Source organism: Jaculus jaculus, unplaced genomic scaffold (genome assembly GCF_020740685.1).
Source record: "Jaculus jaculus isolate mJacJac1 unplaced genomic scaffold, mJacJac1.mat.Y.cur mat_scaffold_35_1_3033546_arrow_ctg1, whole genome shotgun sequence".
Classification (NCBI taxonomy): Eukaryota; Metazoa; Chordata; class Mammalia; order Rodentia; family Dipodidae; genus Jaculus; species Jaculus jaculus.
In genome coordinates, this window is record NW_025423491.1 from 1294334 (window position 1) to 1314931 (window position 20598).

The following is a 20598-nucleotide window of genomic DNA, read 5'->3' on the forward strand; positions in this document are numbered from 1 at the left end:
CTGCATCTTCTTTGATTCCTTTGATTTCCTTTTTGATTCCTTTGATTTGCTTTTTGACTTCTTTGAACATATTTACCATCATTCTTTTGAAATCTTTCTCAGGTATTTCCTCCAACTCGTTCTCATTGGAGTTCATCTCTGATGCATTAATACTTTTTAGTGGATTTGTATTTTCTTGATTTTTGATGTTTCTTGTGTTATAGTGTATATATTTTTGCATCTTTGATTATGTTAATGCTTGGAATTTCTAGTTATCTGGGTATTCTTAGCTATATCAATTAATCCGATATTATATATCTTCAGTGTAGGAGATTAAGATGTTAGGTGTGGCTCTTAATACTCTCAGAGTATCTAGAAAAGTGTTCCTAGGGGTTAAGTTTGCCTGCTATGGGAGTATTCATGTAAGCTTAGTGGAACAAAATACAGGTAGATTCTAAAATTTAACTAAACACTCTACACATTCAATCAACAACAGCACCGATTATTTATGCAAGAGTAGGTGTTATAACAACCAGATCCTCTATCAATAAAGAGGTTAAGATTTCTGGTCTGTTGAGGGTTCCAAGTCAGCTTGTGACCAAGTGAGACCCTTCCCTGGTGCAATCCCGCTTACCTTTTGGGGTGATTTTGGTCTCAGTCAATTAGGCTGGTTGTGTCGCTGAACTGCTGTTCTGTTTTCTGGAGCTGGGCACTGGCTTTTCCTGTGGGGCAAACCGAGCCTGGCAACTGTGGCCCTGCAGATGGGCACCCCCACTGCTGCTGAAGCTGACGCTGCTGGGTCTACTGCTGCTGCTGCTGAAGCTGCCTCTGCCGCTGCTATAGGCGCCACTTCTGGAGCTGCTGCTGCCACTGCTGGAGCTGCTATTGCCAGCGCCGGAGCTGCTGCTGTTGCTACTAGAGCTGGAGCCATGGCAACCACCACCGCTTCTGCTGCCAGTGCCAAGGCACCACTGCTGGATTTGCTAAGGCCTGCCTGTGTGGGCTCTGGAAGCTCTGAGACTCTCCTACTTCTCTGCTGCCATTTTAATTTCTCATACATCTCACTTTTTATTAAAAGTGTGTATTTTGCCAGATTTTCTTTGGCTTTTTCTTTCCTAGGCTGATTTTACATTGTTCCTATGCTGCTATCTTAACTGGAAGTCTCAGTCCTGGGAATTCTTTATCATCATTTGGTTACAAACGAGGCTGAGGAGACATGATCTTTACTGTGTTAGAGATGAGGCCTGGTGAGGTTTTATCATCATTGTGCTATAGAAGTTGTATGGTGAGATGACTTTATTATTATTTACAGATGTGGCCGGGGGGACATGATTCTCACTGTGTTACATATGAGACCTGGGGAGACATGATCATCTTTGGGTTAAATATGAGGACTTGGGAGATGACATAGACATCTTTGTGTTTCAGATGAGGCCTAGGAAAACATTATCATCATTTTGTTACAAATGAGGCCTGGGGAGACATGATAATCATTGTAGTACAGATGACCTGAGGAGATATGATAATCAATATTTTAGAGAAGAGGTCAGTGGAGACATCAACATCATTGCATTACAGGTGAGGCCTGCGGAGCCTGGATCATCATTTTGTTACAGATGAGTCCTGTGGATATGACTTCATTGTCATTGTGTTGTAGGTGAGGTCTGAGTAGCATGATCATCATTGCCCTACAGAAAATGCCTCGGGAGAGTTGATCATCATCATACAACAGATGAGGTCTATGTTGTCTTTATCATCATTGTGTTACAAATGAGGCCTGAGGAGACATGATATACACAATGTTGCATATGTGGCCTGGAGAGACATGATCATTATTTTGCTACAGAATTGGTATGTTGAGACAATTTTATCATCATTATTTTACTGATGTAGCCTGTGTGACATGATCATCACTGTGGTACAGATGAGGACTGGGGAGACATGATCATCACTGGGTTATTGATGAAGCCTCTTGAGATAACGTGATCATGTTTGTGTTTCACATAGGCCTAGGAAGCAATAATCATCATTGTGTTACAGATGAGCCCTGAGGAGACATGACCATCATGTCTTTATAGATGAGGCCAGGGAAGACATGATCATTATCGTAACATAGATGAGGCCTGATGAGACTTGATCATCATTGTTTTAAAGATGAGACCTTTGTAGTCATGATCATGATAGTGTTACAGATGAGGCCTAGGGAGACATGATCATCATTGTACTACAGATAAGACCTGAGAAGATATGATCATTAATGTCTTAGAGAACAGGCCAGGAGAGATATGAACATCATTGTGTTCCAGATGATTCCTGAGGAGACTTGATCATCATTTTTACTACAGATGAGGCTTGAGGAGACATAATTATCAATGTTTTACATAAGAGGCCAGGAAGACATGCACATCATTGTGTTAGAGATGAGGCCTGGGGAGACTTGATAGTCATGTTGTTACAGAGGACCCCTGTGGAGGTGTTTTATTCATCACTGTATTACAGATGAGGTCTGGGTAACATGTCCATCCTTGTGTTACCAACAAGGCCTAGGTTTAGATGATCATCATTGTGTTACAAATGAGGTCTGGGGAGAACTTTTCATCATTGTATTACAGGTGAAGCCAAGGGAGGCATGATCATCATTATGTTAAGGTGGAGACCTGGGGAGATTGATCATTTTGTTACAGATGAGGCCTGAGGAGACATGATCACCATTGTGTTACAGAAGAAGCCTGGGATGACATGATTATCACTGTGTAACACATGAGGAGTTGGTGAATGATCTTTATGGTGTTACAGATGAGGCCTACAGAGACATGATCATCATTATGTTATAGATAAGATCTGAGGAGTCATGATCATGATTTGTTTCAGATGAAGCCCGAGGAGACATGATCATCAATGTTTCAAGAAGAGGCCAGGGAAGATATGAACATCAATGTGTCACAGATGAAGCCTGGGGAGACTTGATCATGACTGTGTTATGGATCAGGTCTGTGGAGACTTTATCATCATTGTGTTAGAGGTGAGTCCTCGGGGAGACGTGACCATCATTGTTTGACAGATGAGGCCTTGGGAGTCATGAAGATTATTGTGTTAAGAGATGTGGCCTGGTTAGACATGATCATAATTGTTTTACAAATGAGGCCTATGGTATTACTTGATCATAATTGTGTTAGAGATGAGGCCATGGGACACATGATCATCACTTTTTTGAAGATGAGACCTGGGAAGACATGATCTTCAATGTGTTAGAGATGAGGTCTGGGGAGACTTGATCATCATTTTGTTAGAGATGGGGTCTGGGGAGACATGATCATCATTATGTTAGAATTCAGGCCTTGGATGAGTTGCTCATCATTTTGTTACAGATGAGGCCTGAAGAGATATCATTACTGTGTTACAGATGAGGTCTGAGAAGACATGATCATCATCCATGTTTTATAGAAGAGGCAGGGGAGAAAGGAACATCATTATATTACAGATGAGGTCTGGGGAGGCTTGATCATCATTTTCTTACAAATGAGTCCTGTGGAGGTTATTTGATCATCACTGCTGCAGATGAGGTCTGGGTAACATGATCATCATTGTGCTACATACAAGGCCTTTGGAGACTTGATCTTCACTGTGTTACAGATAAGGTCTGTGGAGACTTTATCATCATTGTATTAGAGGTGAGTTCAGGGGAGAGTTGATTATCAATATGTTAAGGTAGAGACCTGCGGAGACATGATCTTCATTGTGTTAGAGTTGAGGTCTGGGGAGATTTGGTCATCATTGTGTTACAGATGAGGCCTGAAAAGACTTAATCATCATTGTGTTACAGACAAGGCCTGAGAAGACATGATCATTATTGTGTTACAGATGAGGTCTGGGGAGATTTGATCTTCATTGTATTAGAGATGAGGCTGGGGAGAGGGGGCTGACTATCAGTGTGTTTCAGATGAGGCCTAGGGTGTCTTGATCATCATTTTCTTAAAGATGGGGCCTATGGAGTTTACTTCATCAGCATAGGGTTGGAGATGAGGCCTGGTATGGTGGGCTTTGAAAGGCACAGGCGTGAGGCCTAGTGGAACTTCCTGAGCCTAGCTAAAGTTTGGCGAGCTGTCTCTGGCCATCTAGGACTCCACAAGACACCTAATGGCTTCTGGCCTGCCACCTCCACACAGCAATTGTAATAACCATTTCAATAGTTAAAGTTTACTATTGGCCCTTACCTCTTCCCCCATCCTAAAATCTCTGCCTTCATCCCCAGCATGATATAGGCAACTGCTTAGAGAAATAAAGTGAGTTGTTTCTGCGAGTTCCTGCATAGAAAAGACTCCCAACTCAGTGTGGCCAGGAGAGGTCTGGGTCATCCAATGCTCATCACCCTCCAGCAGGCCTGGTTCTTCCCTCGGCACTACCTACCTGACTGGGAAGGAGCCCCGCAACTGGCGCCCAACATGGTGCTCTGGGAACCCGGCAGACTAGTGCCCCCCTCCCCCATGAGAGGCAGTTGTGGAGGAGGTAATCGGTGCGGGTGAGCGTACCCTCATGAGTTATGAGGAAGTCTTCATATTTAGTGCACTAAACTTTGCTTCTATAACCTGTACTTACTTGTCGACATCTCTTCATTCCCTTTCTCTTTCCCTTCACCTTCGGTTCGCTGGTGGCTTTTATATTTCTAAAGGCTTGTGCTTCTCTCTCTTTCTGCTTGGAACAGTAAAGGTAGGCCAGCTTTTTCTGCCATTATGGAACTTCTCCTGGACCTGTAAACTTCAATAAATATTCCTTCCTCCATAACTATACCTGGTCTGGAAGTTTATCTCAGCAAACCCAAAACTATCTAAAAAGCTGAGATAAACCTAACCATGTGAATATTTATCTTTTGGAACTTTTGCTTTAAAGAAATAGGCATAGACTTGATACTTACAACTAAAGGTGTCTTCTGGAGTGGTAAGCCAAATTTTATACACTATTCAGATAAAAGTTTAAAAATACTAAGTACAGACAGCATTAAACTTCGAGGCTTGGCTTATAAGCTTTCTAAGAGGAACGAAAGACTACAGGGGACTTTGTTGGAACTGGGCTACTGGCATAAGGGCTGGCTGCGTCCTGCTGCCCAGGCCCAGAGAGTTTAATCAAGGTTAAATTTATGATAGACTAATATGCTTAGCTAGAAATACTGGATTAAGAGATTTAACATTTTGTTGTTGTTGTTGTTTTGTTTTGGTTTCTCAAGGTAGGGTTTCACTAGCCCAGGCTGACCTGGAATTCCCTATGGAGCCTCAGGGTGGCCTAAAACTCATGGTAATCCTCCTACCTCTGCCTCCCGAGTGCTGGGATTAAAGGCGTACACCACCACACCCAGCTAAGACTTAAAATTTTAAGCTAAAAAACCTCAAACAAGTTAAAATTATAGGCACTGAGACTAATTTTAGGTTATGGTGGTTCAATTTACATTGTTTTAGTCTCTCCTTGCTATGTCTTATTACTCTTTGCCTTTATATGTTAAAAGTGTTTAACTTGTTTAATTTTACAGATCTTAATATCTTAAATTGGTCAAGACTGTGGAGACCTCTAAAATTAAACTGAGTACAATTTATAATATATAATATTATAATAGTTATTATAATATAATATAATATATAATAGTTATAAATCTATTGGAAGCCAGGAACAAAATTTGGTAGTCTAAATAGATGGGCCCTCTCCTGGCAGGTTGTGCCTGACCCTCCCCTACTGGGAAATGGCGGACAATCCACCTCCTGAGAGACTGCCGCGTGGCCCCCTTGAACTGACCCAGGTGGGGACAGGGGAGAAGTCTGCCATCTTGTGGTGACTGGGCTCACTGACCTTTTCTTGTGCCTACTGGGCATTGGCACATGCTGGAAAAAATCTAAACATGCCATTAGTCATATACTTCAGTATTTTGCCACTCTTGGGCTGCCTAACCAAATTAAAACAGGTAATGGCCCCTGCTTCCTAAGCCCCGACCTGGAAAATCTCACATTCCACAGGCATTCCATTCAACCCCTGGGGCCAGGCTATCCTTAAAGGATATAATCAAAGTCTCAAGTCTCAATTACAAAAATAAAAGGGAGAATCCCTACCCCCACAAAACCAACTAAAAAGGCATTATTTACCCTAGATATGACATTATCTACCCTAAATATTTAAATTTTTTTCTAACAAGTTATAATGTGTGATGGTTATAAATCTATTGGGCTCCAGGGGCGGAATGTGATAATTTAAATAAATGGCCCCCAATATAATCAATTGTTTATCTTAAGGTGTGATGGTGGGTTTCAGATTTCAATCTAAAGATATACAAAGTGTGCCTAACAGGAGTTCCTAAAGTGTTCTGTGGCTTTAGGCTTTAGGCTTATACTTTTAATGTCTAACTATCCTCATACTCACAGCTTTAAAATAGTTCTGGAGAAAGTTCAAACTGTGCCTCCTTTTAAGATCTTGGGCTTGATCCTTACCATAGATACAGTTTCACCTGTTAGATACTCTATATACTAGAATTAAAAGTTAAAACTCATTTGGAGTGTCATGTAGATATTCAATGGATTTGTGTTACTTCTAAAAAATATAATAACAGCTAACAGCATTGGGAAAATACATTTAAGAGATATTTGGCACAACAATGATATTTTCTTAGATCTGATTCAGTTACATTCAAAGATTTTGTCTTTGCAAAATAATCATCTTACTTTTGATGTAGCTAAAGCTGCTGTTGACTTAATATCTGCTTTTAAGTCTGCCTTGCCTGGATCGAATTTTCTCACTTCTTGGATAGAAAGCTTTACTGCTACAGGTGTTTGTCTTTTGCTCATTCTGTGTCTGCTGCCCATACTTGTTAAATGCCTTTTAAGATCCATTATAGATATCAGTGCAGAAGTACATGGGATACAGCTACGGACCCAACCCTGGCTTCCTGAGACATTATCTTAAAGCCCTTGTAGAGGCTGGTAGTCAAAGATGGGTAAAATTCTCTCAAGTTAGGTCAACCTAAGACAGAACATGAATGATGGAATTCATGTACTGATGACGGGCCTAAATATCACAGAGGACAACCTAAGAAGACACAGTCTTTCTGCTCCAAGGCCCAGAGGGGCCTGGTTCATGAAAAAATAATAAATAAAAAGGGGAAATCGTCTACAACCATTTGGCTGGCCTTGTATCCATAGCTCTGGGCCATTTGACAGAAAGACTTTAACATCTACATGTAAACAAGATTATACACATTCAGTGTTACTGATAAGAGCTGGCTATTCCTTAATATTTATGTTTATATTACTGAGATCAAAGGGTTTGTTTGTTTCCCAACCTTTGTACTAAGAAGTGATTAAAGTACAAAAACTCTGTAAGAGAAAAGAGTTTTTTGATAGAAACTTATGTAAAGCTCATAAAATTTTTGTCTGTGGAAAAACTTAGTAAAAAGAAAAAAATGACCCATTTGGGTACCAGCGAGAGACCTAAAATATTTGTCCTAACAAGGGAACACTAACAATCACTTCTACAGGGTGTGTCCCACCCCTGAGGACTGTTCCTAAAATGGTCCTTCACCCTACTAAACTAAATAACTCCCTCCCTTATGGAGGATTGCTGGCTTTGCCTCCAATCTGGGCCTCTTTGGCTGCTTACAGTACAGTTGCCCATATGACCTTAAAAAAATTGCCCAGCCACTTTCCCCATCCCCGTCCAGCTTTCCCCAATGTTTCCTCTGGACATTTGGGCCCTGCCTTCCCCTAATAATTCCAGTATAGATGTGGGATACATTCATCCTTCCTTCTATACTTTTAACACAACTGAGCCCAGTGCTCAACGCTGCATGCCTTCTGAATGGCTTATATTTGTGGAGGCGGGATGAAGTATAACATTCTGCCCACCAATTGGACAGGCCTTGTGCCCCAGCCACCTTAATTCCACATGTAGATATCATTCCTAAAAGCTAGATTCCCTGGCTGAGGTAGTCCCACAAAACAGGAGAGGACTAGACCTACTATGGCTAAAAAGGGAGGCATATGTTTGCTTTTGCAGGAAAAATGGTGCTTTCACACCAATAAAACAGGAATCATCCAGGACAAGATTAAGAGGCTCCAGGAAGACTTGGAGAGGAGACAATGGGACCTCCAGGACAACCCGCTGCGGACGGGCTTACATGAATTCTTACCCTACCTCCTCCTTCTACCTGGACCTCTCCCCCTCCTTCTTCTTATCTTCACTGTTGGGGCTTGTGTAATTAATAAGATTACACAATTTATTCACCAGTGGCTAGAGGCAATAAAACTTCATCAGGTCGAAATACATTACCACAGGCTGACAACTCAGGAATTGAGTTCCTCAGATAACCCACTGCCACTTCCCCTGCCCTCCATGTGACCAATGATGGGTAAGATCCCCAGAGGGGGACAACCTAAGACAGGCCATGGTGACTAATGCTCTTACAAAAATAAAAGGGGGAGATGTTGGGCTCTGAAAGGCCCAGGCATGAGGCCTAGTGGAACTTCCTGAGCCTAGCTAAAGTTTGGCGAGCTGTCTCTGGCCATCTAGGACTCAGCAATACACCTAATGGCTTCTGGCTTGCCACCTCCACACGGCAATTGTAATTGCCATTTCAATAGTTAAAGTTTATTATTGGCCCTTACCTCTTCCCCCATCCTAAAATCCCTGCCTTCATCCCCAACATGATATAGGCAACTGCTCAGAGTAACAAAATGAGTTGTTTCTGTGAGTTCCTGCATCGAAAAGACTCCCGACTCAGTGTAGTTTTTCTCTGGTGGCCAGGAGAGGTCTGGGTCATCCAATGCTCATCATCCTCCTCAACCCCTAGGGAGGAACCAGCAGGCCTGGTTCTTCCCTTGGCACTACCTACCTGACTGGGAAGGAGCCCCACACTGGTAAACATGATTATCATTGTGCTACAGAAAAGGTTTGTGGAGATTTGATCATCATTGAGTTACAGATGAGTTCTGGGGAGACTTTAAAATCATTGTATTACAGGTGAGATCAGGGGAGACATGATCATTCATCACTATGTTAAGTTTGAGACATGGGTAGAATGTTACAGATGAGGCCTGAGGAGACATGATCTTTACTATGTTACAGATGAGGCCTGGGGAGACATGATCATCATTGTGTTACAAATGAGGCCTGGGCAGATATGATCATCATTGACCTACAGATGAGGCCTGAGAAGGGATGATCATCAATGTTTTAGAGAAGAGGCTTGGGGAGTCATGATCATCATTATGTTAGAGATCAAGCCTGGGCAAATATGATCATCATTTTGTTACTGATGAGTTCTGAATTTATATGATCAGCACTGTGTTACAAATGAGGCCTGGGTACCATGATCTTCATTGTGCTACAGACAAGCCTGGGGAGACATTATTATCACTGTATTACAGATGATGGCTGGGAAGACATGATCATCATAGTTTTAGAGATGTGTCCTGGGGAGATATGATCATCATTATGTTAGAGTTCAGGCCTGGGGAGACTTGATTATCATTTTGTTACAGATGAGGCCTGAAGAGATATGATCATCATTGTGTTACAAATGAGGCCTGGGACACATGGTCATCATAATGTTACAGTTAAGGCATGGGGATACATGATCATCATTATGTTACAGAAGCCTGAGAAGACATGATCATCACTGTGTTACAGTTGAGACATGGGTAGAATGTTACAGATGAGGCCTGAGGAGACATGATCTTTACTATGTTACAGATGAGGCCTGGGGAGACATGATCATCAATATTTTAGAGAAAATGTCAGGGTAGACATCAACATCATTGTGTTAGAGATGAGGCCTGGGGATATTTGATCATAATTTTTTTACATATCAGGCCTGTGGAGATGACTTGATCATAATTCTGTTGTAGATGTGGCCTGGGTAACATGATAATACTTGCACTACAGACAAGACCTGGAGATACTTGATTATCATTGTGTTACAGATGAGGTCTGGGGAGACTTTATCATTATTTTATTACAGGTGATGCCTTGGGAGACATGACCATCATTTTTTTACAGATGAGGACTGGAGAGTCATGAACATCATTGTGTTAGAGATGTGGCCTGGTTAGACATGATCATCATCGCTTTACAGATGTGGCCTGTGGGGATGACTTGATCATAATTCTGTTGCAGATGTGGCCTGGGTAACATGATAATACTTGCACTACAGACAAGGCCTAGAGATACTTGATTATCATTGTGTTACAGATGAGGTCTGGGGAGACTTTATCATTATTTTATTACAGGTGATGCCTTGGGAGACATGACCATCATTTTTTTACAGATGAGGACTGGAGAGTCATGAACATCATTGTGTTAGAGATGTGGCCTGGTTAGACATGATCATCATCGCTTTACAGATGTGGCCTGTGGGGATGACTTGATCATAATTCTGTTGCAGATGTGGCCTGGGTAACATGATAATACTTGCACTACAGACAAGGCCTAGAGATACTTGATTATCATTGTGTTACAGATGAGGTCTGGGGAGACTTTATCATTATTTTATTACAGGTGATGCCTTGGGAGACATGACCATCATTTTTTTACAGACGAGGACTGGAGAGTCATGAACATCATTGTGTTAGAGATGTGGCCTGGTTAGACATGATCATCATCGCTTTACAGATGTGGCCTGTGGGGATGACTTGATCATAATTCTGTTGCAGATGTGGCCTGGGTAATATGATAATACTTGCACTACAGACAAGGCCTAGAGATACTTGATTATCATTGTGTTACAGATGAGGTCTGGGGAGACTTTATCATTATTTTATTACAGGTGATGCCTTGGGAGACATGACCATCATTTTTTTACAGATGAGGACTGGAGAGTCATGAACATCATTGTGTTAGAGATGTGGCCTGGTTAGACATGATCATCATCGCTTTACAGATGTGGCCTGTGGGGATGACTTGATCATCATTGTGTTAGCAATGAGGCCTATGGAGATATGATCATCACTGTGTGAGAGATGGGATCTGGAGAGACATTATTATCATTATCATTATCATGCCTAGGGTGACTCGATCATCATCTTGTTATAGATGAGGCCTGAAGAGATATGATCATCACCATGTTGCAGATGAAGCCTGGAGAGAACGATCTTTATGGTGTTACAGATAAGGCCTGAGAAGACATGGTAATCATTGTGTACACATGAGATCTGGGGTGCCATGATCATGATGTTGTTACAAATATGGCCTGGGGAGACATGATAATAATTGTAATACAGATGAGACCTGAGGAGACATGATAATGATTTAGAGAATAGGCCAGGAGCGATATGAACATCATTGTGTTACAGATTAGTCCTGAGGAGGCTTGATCATGTTTGTACTACAGATGAGACCTGAAGATACATAATCATCAATGCTTTAAGAAGAGGTCAGGGTAGACATGAACATCATTGTGTTAGAGATGACACCTGGGGAGACTTGATCATAATTTTCTTATAGATAGTTCTGTGGAGATGATTTGATCATTATTGTGTTAAAGATAAGGTTTTGGGAGACTTTATCATTGTATTACAGGTGAGGCCTGGGGAGATATGACCATAATTGTTTTACAGATGAAGCCTGGGGAGTCATGAACATCATTGTCTTAGAGATGTGGCTTGGTTAGACATGATCATCATTGTTTTACAAATGTGGTCTGTGGAGATGATTTGATCTTCATTGTGTTAGAGATAGTTACTGGGAAAACATGATCATCATTATATTAGGGTTCATGCCTGGGGTGACATGATCATCATTTTGTTACAGATGAGGCCTGAAGAGATATGATCTTCACTGTGTTACAGATGAGGCCTAGGGAGAATGATCTTTATGGTGTTGCAGATGAGGCCTGAGAAGACATGATAATCCTTGGGTACACATGAGTCCTGGGAATTCATGATCATGATTTTGTTACAGATGTGGCTTGGGGAGACATGATCATCATTGTACTACAGATGAGGCTGGAAAGACTTGATCATAGATGTTTTAGAGAAGAGGCAGGGGGAGTCATGAACATCATTGTGTTACCAATGAGGCCTGGGGAGACTTGATCATCATTTTCTTACAATTTAGGCCTGTGGAGGTTATTTGATCATCATTGTGTTCCAGATGAGGTTGGGTAACATGATCATTATTGTACTACAAAAAAGAGCTATGGAGACTTGACCATCATTGTGTTACATATGAGGTCTGTGGAATCTTTACGATAATTGTATTATAGGGAGGCCAGAGGAGACATACTTTTTACTATGTTAAGTTTGAGAACTGGGGAGATTGGACATCATTGTGTTACAGATGAAGCCTGAGAAGTCAGGATCATCATTGTGTTACAGATGATGCCTGGAGAGTCTTAATAATCATTGTATTACAAATAAGGCCTGGGGAGACATGATCATCATTGTGTTACAGATATGACCTGGGGAGTCATAATCATGATTGTGCTCCAGTTGAGGCCTTTGGAGACATGGTCATCATTGTACTACAGATGAGACCCGAGGAGACATGATCTTCAATGTTTGAGAGAAGTGGCTGAGGGAGACATGAACATTGTGTTAGTTATGAAGCCTGAAGACACTTGATCATCATGTTGTTACAGATGAAGACTGTGGAGATGACGTGATCATCACTGTGTTGCAGATGAGACCTGAGATACATGATCATCACTGTGCTACCAAATAGGCCTGGGGATATTGACCATCATGGTGTTAAACATGAGGTCTGGGGAAACGTTGTAATCATTGTATTACAAATAAGGCCTGAGGATACATTATCATCATTATGTTACAAATGATGACTGAGGAGACATGATCTTCACTATGTTACTATGTTAAGGCCTGGGAGACATGATCATCATTTTGCTACAGAAGTGGTATAGTGAGACAACTTTATCACCATTATTTTACAAATGTGGACTGGGGAATATGATCATCAGTGTGTTAAAGTTGAGATCTGGGGAGATATAATCATCAATGGGTTACAGATGAGGCCTGGAGAGACTAGATTATCATTTTGTTAGAGATGGGGCTTGGGAAGACATGATCATCACTTTGTTAGAGTTCAGGACTGAGGTTTGGTCATTATGTTGTTACAGTTGTGTCCTGAAAAGATATGAGCATAAGTATGTTACACATGGGGACATGGGGCCAATGATCTTTAAGGAGTTACCAATGAGGCCTGGGGAGACATGATTTTTATTGTGTCACACCTGAGGTCTGGGTAATATAATCACCTTTGTGCTATAGATAAGGCTTGGGGAGACTTGATCATCATTGTGTTACAGATGTGATCTGAGGAGACTTCATCATCACTGTGTTTCAGTGGAGGCCAAAGGAGACATGATCATCATTGTTTTACAGATGGGGCCTGGGAGACATGAATATCATTGTGTTAAAGATGTGGCCTGAGGAGTCATGATCATCATTGTATTACAGGTGAGGCCTGTGGAGACATAATTATGAGTGTGTTACAAATGAGGCCTGAGGAGTTATGATCTTCCCTATGTTAGAGAAGAGGCATCACTGTTTGGTTACAGATAAGGTTTGGGAAGATGACATGTCCATCTTTTTATTTCAGATGAGGCCTAGAGAGACATGATCATCACTGTGTTAGAGATGAGGCCTGTGGAAACATGACCATTAATGTGTTATAGAGGAGTTCTGAGGAAATATGATCATCACTGTGTTATAGATGAGAATTGGGAGACTTGATCATCATTGTGTTACACATGAGGCTTGAGGAGACATGATCATCACTGACTTACAAATGAGGCCTGGGGTGTCATAATCATCATTTTGTTACAGATGAGGCCTGGAGAGACTTGATCATCATTGTGTTGCAGATGAGGCCAAGGTTGTCATGATCATAATTTTGATACAGATGAAGCCTGGGGTAACATAATCTTCCTTTCATTATAGATGAGGCCTTGGCAGACTTTATCATCATTTTGTTACAGATGAAGCCTGGAAAGGCATGATCATCATTGTGTTACAGATGAGGCATGGGGAGACATGATTATCATTTTTATACATTAGGCCTGGTGTCTTCTAGATGTGGCCTGTGAAGATATGATCAACATTGTGTTACAGATGTTACAGATCCTGGTGGGAGATAATCAACAATGTATTAGAGGTGGGGCCTAGGGAGACATGATCAGCATTTTGTTATAGATGTGGCCTGGGGAGACCTTATCACTATTGTTTTATAGGTGAGTCCTGGGGAGTTGTGATCCACATTGGTGAACCCTGGGGAAATATGATCATCATTGTAATACACATAAGGCCTGATGAGATGACTGCATCATCATTGTGTTATAGATTTGGCTTGGGGACACATGATTATCACTGTGTTAGGGATGAGACATGAGGAGATATGATCATCATGGTGTTAAACATTAGGACTGGGGAAACATAATCATAACCACGTTACAGATTAGTTTGGAAGAGACGTAATTATGATTTTGTTACAGGTGAGGCCTGGGGAGACATGATCATCTTTTTGCTAGAGCTGAGGCCTGGTGAAACATGATCCTTATTGACTTGTAGATGAGGCCTGGGGAGATGTAATCACCAATGTGTTCCAATTCTCTCTCTCTCTCTCCCTCTCTCTCTCACTTCCACTCATGGAAAAGCTGAAAGAAGACCCAGTATTCCTGTGCTAAGTGTATACCTAATGACAATGCACCCTATGGCTGTGATACATGCTCAGCCATGGGGATTGCTACATGGAGAATTTTACTTTAATTTCTCTACAGGCTCATAATTTTGTTGGAGAAGAAAGTAATCTTATACAGTTCTAATCCTGGATTCCAGAGGTGGGGTATGTTTGGATCCGTGGTTCAAAGGGTCCATGGCAGGTTTTGTATTGTGTATCCATGCAAAAGCTAATTATTGATACCTGCAGTCTTACAGGCCAGAATGTCCACCTTGGGTCTTGTGGCCCTTGAGGTTTTCTTCCCTTCCTTGTGGTTGGCATAGTAACATCTCCCCTCTGCTGTGGCTGAGTTTTTGGCTTATAATTATTCAAAGTGGATTCAACATTTGATTATGCCTTGAATTCATAGCATTATTACCAGATATTTTTCAGTCTCAATGAGACTACACACTGGTTTTCCTTCTGAGACTGATTTAACTTATCATCACTGTTTTGTTCTTTCTGATGATGTCTAATCTTGTATTTGTGATGTTTTTCCTTGTAATAAGATGATATTTAAAAGCTTAAAATGCACAAACTTATGGCTGTTGTCATAAATGATGTTATTTTGCTGTAGGCTGGATGGCTACATTTTTGAAGTAATTAGCTTAACTCAAATCCTCAACTTCAAATGCTGTACATGTGCTGCTAACATGTCACTCATCTTGTTCTAGGGTGGAAAGTAATGTGTGGATTAAAATCTCATTCAAGGTCCATTAACTTAGAGTTCACAGTAGTCAGCAAGCTGTGCTGAATGACGGCTCTACAGCTTTGCTAAGAAAAGGAAGTCCCCAAGAATCATACTCAAATAAAGGGAATTTCCTCCAAGTTAGTAATAATAACATTATTACTTAATATAATATACATCTCCTTTTACTTTGATAATGTGCCTAATTTTAGCATCAAAGTGTACTACAGTATAGATTATAAGCATTAAATAGGGATAAAATTGAGTTGTTATAAGTAATTCAACATAGTCTGAGCACTAGGTTAGGCTCTGGGATTGTGACTGTGAGTGTCTTGACTAGGGATGCTGTAAGAACTGATCAAGGATGGTGCACGTAAACATGAGAGACTTATTTTCATCCTGGGACTGGAAGTTCAAGATTAAAATACTGGCATGGTTGGTTTCTGATGAATGGTTCCTGACTTACAAATGCAGCCTCCTGACTTCTTTCATATAATGGGAAGAACAAGCTCTAAAGTCCCCCTTTTGTTTTATTTTATTTTATTTTCATAAAGGTACTAATCCCATTAAGGCCTCTGTCACCTGAATTACTTCCAAATGGAGGCCAGGGCTTTAACTCGTGGATTTTGGGAAGATACAATTCAATCTACAGTATATAATGAAAAATCATGGTAACAGATTGGCCTAAAGTGTGCTAGTTAGAGAATACAAGATAGGTAAAGTCCCAGGTCACTGGACAAAGAACTTGATGATATGTGCAGGAAATCCAAAAGCACATCAGGGCCACAGGATGTAGTTAATGCTGGTGATGGTTTGAATGTGACATATCTCCCACAGCCTTGTGAATTTGTGATGAAATTGATACTTAATCCCCAGCTGGTGGAGACTCTGGGAAGTAGAACATTGCTGAAAGGGTTTGCCATTGGTGGGTGGACCTGGAGGTTTATTAGCCCAGCAGTACTGGGTGACTACTAGCTTGCTCACTCCTGGTGCCACCTCCCAGCTGATGTGACAAGATGCGATGCCCAGCCTCTACTTTGCCATGCTTTCCCTGCAATGAAACTTCCCCTCAAAACTGTAAGCTGAAATAAACTCCTCCCATTAACTGTGGCTGGGTGTTTTGTTCCCTCAATAAGAAGATAACAGAACAGTGGCTTAGAAAGTGGACATCATGGGGTGCTGGGACAAAAAATGTGCACATTATAAAGATGGATTCCTCTAGGAGTCATGGAGGTCCCAGGCACACCTCAAGGTCATGGAATAAAGGGAATGGAGTATACTAGCAGTAGGATCAAGAAAGGAGCTCCACTCTGGACCTGGCCTTCTTGAGGATTGTATGAAGTCTATTGTGAAGATGGCACGGGACCTGCAGCAGGTGTAGTAGTCAAGGTAATGCTAGCTGCTGTTCTTAAAAGAGCATGTTTGGATATCTCAGACAAAGGGAAAACACTGCCTGCTAGAGAGTCATATTGTGTTGCATGCTCACATGTATCCCAGATTTGATACTCCCAATTGGCAGGTGGTCTCCCATACCAGCTCCCTGAGAAACCTAACCCTTTCTTTATTTTGTTTCCATCATCATGAACATGTTCCTTGTTGACAGTGAGCAAAGAATGGGGCAGACCAGGTGAAGGGCATTTACAAGTTTTAGACACCTCAGGGTCTCACATATCATAGACTTAAATTTAGTTATATGGCCACACCTAACTGCAAAAATAAATAAATAAATAAAACTTAAAAACCCGTGTTAGGTGGGCTGGAGAGATGGCTTAGCGGTTAAGCGCTTGCCTGTGAAGCCTAAGGACCCCGGTTCGAGGCTCGGTTCCCCAGGTCCCACGTTAGCCAGATGCACAAGGGGGCGCACGCGTCTGGAGTTCGTTTGCAGAGGCTGGAAGCCCTGGCGCGCCCATTCTCTCTCTCTCCCTCTATCTGTCTCTCTGTGTCTGTCGCTCTCAAATCAATTTAAAAATAAAAAACAAAAAAAAAAAAAACCCGTGTTAGGTGTTATCTTAACCCCCGAGGTTGTGTGGCTGACACAGATGAAGGACGCAGCATGTTCCTGGGTGTGCTGCTTGAAGGTTCAGCAGGAGGTCGAGTGCCTTTCAGCAGAGCTCTGGGTCTGAGGGTGAGAACCTTCACCGGTGGGGGATGACTTTATTACATTCTCATTGAATTGACTTCTCATGACCCCTCAGCTCTCTGTGATTAAACTAAGCCTACTTGTTCACTATCCTTATTCGTTTTACATCTATTTCTTTTGAGAATCTTAGGGAATAATATAGTATTTCAAATTGAATGTTGTCTTCTCTCTTGTTATACCCAACAGAATAAATTTTCAATTTAAAAGCCATGTTGTTTTTTCTTTTTAAATGTGGTGCCTAGGTGCCATGTTGGAGCCTTCCCTGCTGTGCCTCTGCACCCCCCTGCTGGGGTCTGGGTCATATGTCCCTAGTTCAGCTTCCCTTAGTACCAAGAAGGCAATAAGCTAAATCAAGAGGAAAGAAAAATATTTAAAAAGGCAAGTTTTTTCAATAGCCAGAAGACCATGCCTACAGGCAAAGATGCCAGGGCTCAGGGAAGCCCAGCCCAGCAAGAGCCAGAAGAATTGAGACTGGAGCCCTAGGGCCATCAGACAGCCATGGTCCTCAACCATCACTGAGCCATGGCTGATGGCCCCTGTGTAAGCGGCTGACTGGCACACGAGTTATATTACCTGGCCCGTGCTGCCAAACATCTGCTGCTGGTGCAGCGGTTGGATCTGGGGATGCAGAGGAGCCCATCCTATCCAATTAACGGTTCCAACAATGCAGACTGAGTACAGCCCACTCCAAGATGCCTGCCCGGTAGACCAGCACCACAGAACCCATCCCAGCACAGTTTCAGTGTGTGCGTGTGGGGGGGTGTATGGAAGAGCCCCTAGACTGAAGTGGTAGCTGCTCCCCTCAGTTTAGTCAGAGACAGTGATCTTTACTTCCAGCAAGAAGAGAAAGCAAGCCAGTTTCCCATCATCCCAGGCTGTACGAGAATTTCTTAACTGGAAAGAAGTCGTGCCAACACCATGAGTCATGCTCGCAGCTGGAAAGCATGAGATATATATTTAATGCCATAACTGTCCTTCTCAAGAGCGTCCCACCAGAGTTGCCAATATAAAATGAGGTGTTAGGAGTTCAGGAATTTATTGAACTCCAAACCCTAGGTTTGTGTCTATTTCTAAACAAAGACTTGGATAAAATAATTAAGTTATTATATTTATTTAGGAAGGTACAAAAAAAAAGGGAAGGAAAATGAATATGCCCAAGTGTCAGAGAGCCCATGTAGTGGGTCTAGAAAAATTGTACATGGAAAACAGAAAAGAAAGTACAAAGAGCACCTGCCATGTGGAAGAAGACAGGAGGGCCCATGTGAGAAGTAGGGGTTATCAGCTGGAGAGATGGCTTATCAGTTAACGCACTTCCCTGCAAAACCTAAGGACCCATGTTTGTGTCCCCAGAACCCTAGTAAGCCAGATGCATAAGGTCGCACAGCATGTGGCATTCAGTTACAGTGGCTGGAGGCCCTGGCATGCCAATTCTTTCTCTTTTTCATAAAAGGCCTGTCTGTTGGGCTTGCCTTAAAAAAGAAAATAAGAAAGAATTAGGGCTTATTGGCTTCTCTCCTTAGCTCAGGAAACTCTGCAGAACTGGAGATTCACTAGTGGTCAGTTGGACAAGAGAGTTGATGGCTGTTTTTGTGATAGTTTTGTATATAAAATTAAAGTCTTCAAAATAAAATGAAAAGACAAATCATGTCTTTTGATTATGAATCTGTAAAATTTTTAATGTGATCAAAGAACAAAAAAAATTGACTGAGAAACATCAAACTTGTGGACTGGAGTAATGACTCAGTAGTTAAAGGCACTTGCTTGCAAAGTCTGTAGTTCAGGTTACATTCACCAGTACCCACATAAATCCAGATGTACCAAGTAGTGCATGCATCTGGCTTTGGTTTACAGGGGCAAGAAGGCCTTGGGTGCCCATATTCTCTCTCTCTCTTTCTCTCTCTCTCTTTCACTCTTTCTTCCTGTCTCTCTGCACTTGTAAATATATATCAAGATATCTTACAAAAGGCAAACAACAGTTCCAGGATGGTTTCTTGCTCTGACAACCATTGTAAATTTTTTAAATGAAAAAATATCTTTAGGATTCACATACCATTTCCACAGATAATTATATTATTTCAAAGATGATAGTTGTGGTGAGTGATTTTGATTTTTATGTCAGAAAGTTAGGCTGTAAAACTTACACAACAAGAAGCATTTGTTCGGGAAGTACAAGGTAGCTCAAAGTAACTTAAACCTGATACATTGCTGTGGGCTTCACTAAGCAAATTTATTACTTATTATCTGTAATAGTCACAACTGTTAGAAAAAAATATTTAAGTTTTTTAAAATTTATATTTGTATCTCAATGAATTTCTGATTTCACTTCTCTTTCTACAATAAGTATCACTTCCTCTTATATAATAAAATGCAAAGGAATCCCCAGCTAAAGTTCTTGAAGCTTAAAAGGGAAAGTAAAGGTAACCTGGTTTATTCTTGCACACTTGCATATCCTTGAAAAAATAAATGGTGGAAGTTTGCATATTTATCTATAACACAAAATGGATGCTCTTTTAATATCAAGAAACAATCTCAACAATAACACATTGGAGGGTAGCAAATAGGCCTATCACTTTAAACCTAAGCTTCTTTTAGAACTACTGGTACCCAGGGCAAAGGCATTATAGTCAATTAAGTCCCCTTAGAGACATTGTTTTTATTTTTTTAATGTGTGTGTGTGTGAGTGAGGGGGGGGGAGTGAGGGGGAGAGAAAGAGAGAGAGAGAAAGAGAGAGAGAGAGAGAGAGAGAGAGAGAGAGAGAGAGAGAGAGAGAGAAACAGATAGTATAGGTACACCAGGGCCTCTTATACCTACAAACATACTCTAGCCACATGTGATATTTTGTGGAACTAGTTTTATGTGGGCATTGGGAAATTGAACACAGACTGGCAGACTTTGCAAGCAAGCACCTTTAACTGCTGAGCCATCTCCCCAGCCCCCACTGGAATAGTCTTCTCCTGTTTTGTGTGTTTGAAGAATCCTGAACTTTCCATGCATTTTCCCAAACTTGCACTTTTAAATTTTATTTTATTTACTTGAGAGAAAGAACTGAAGAGGGAAGGAGGGAAGGAAAGAGAGACAGAAAGAGAGACAG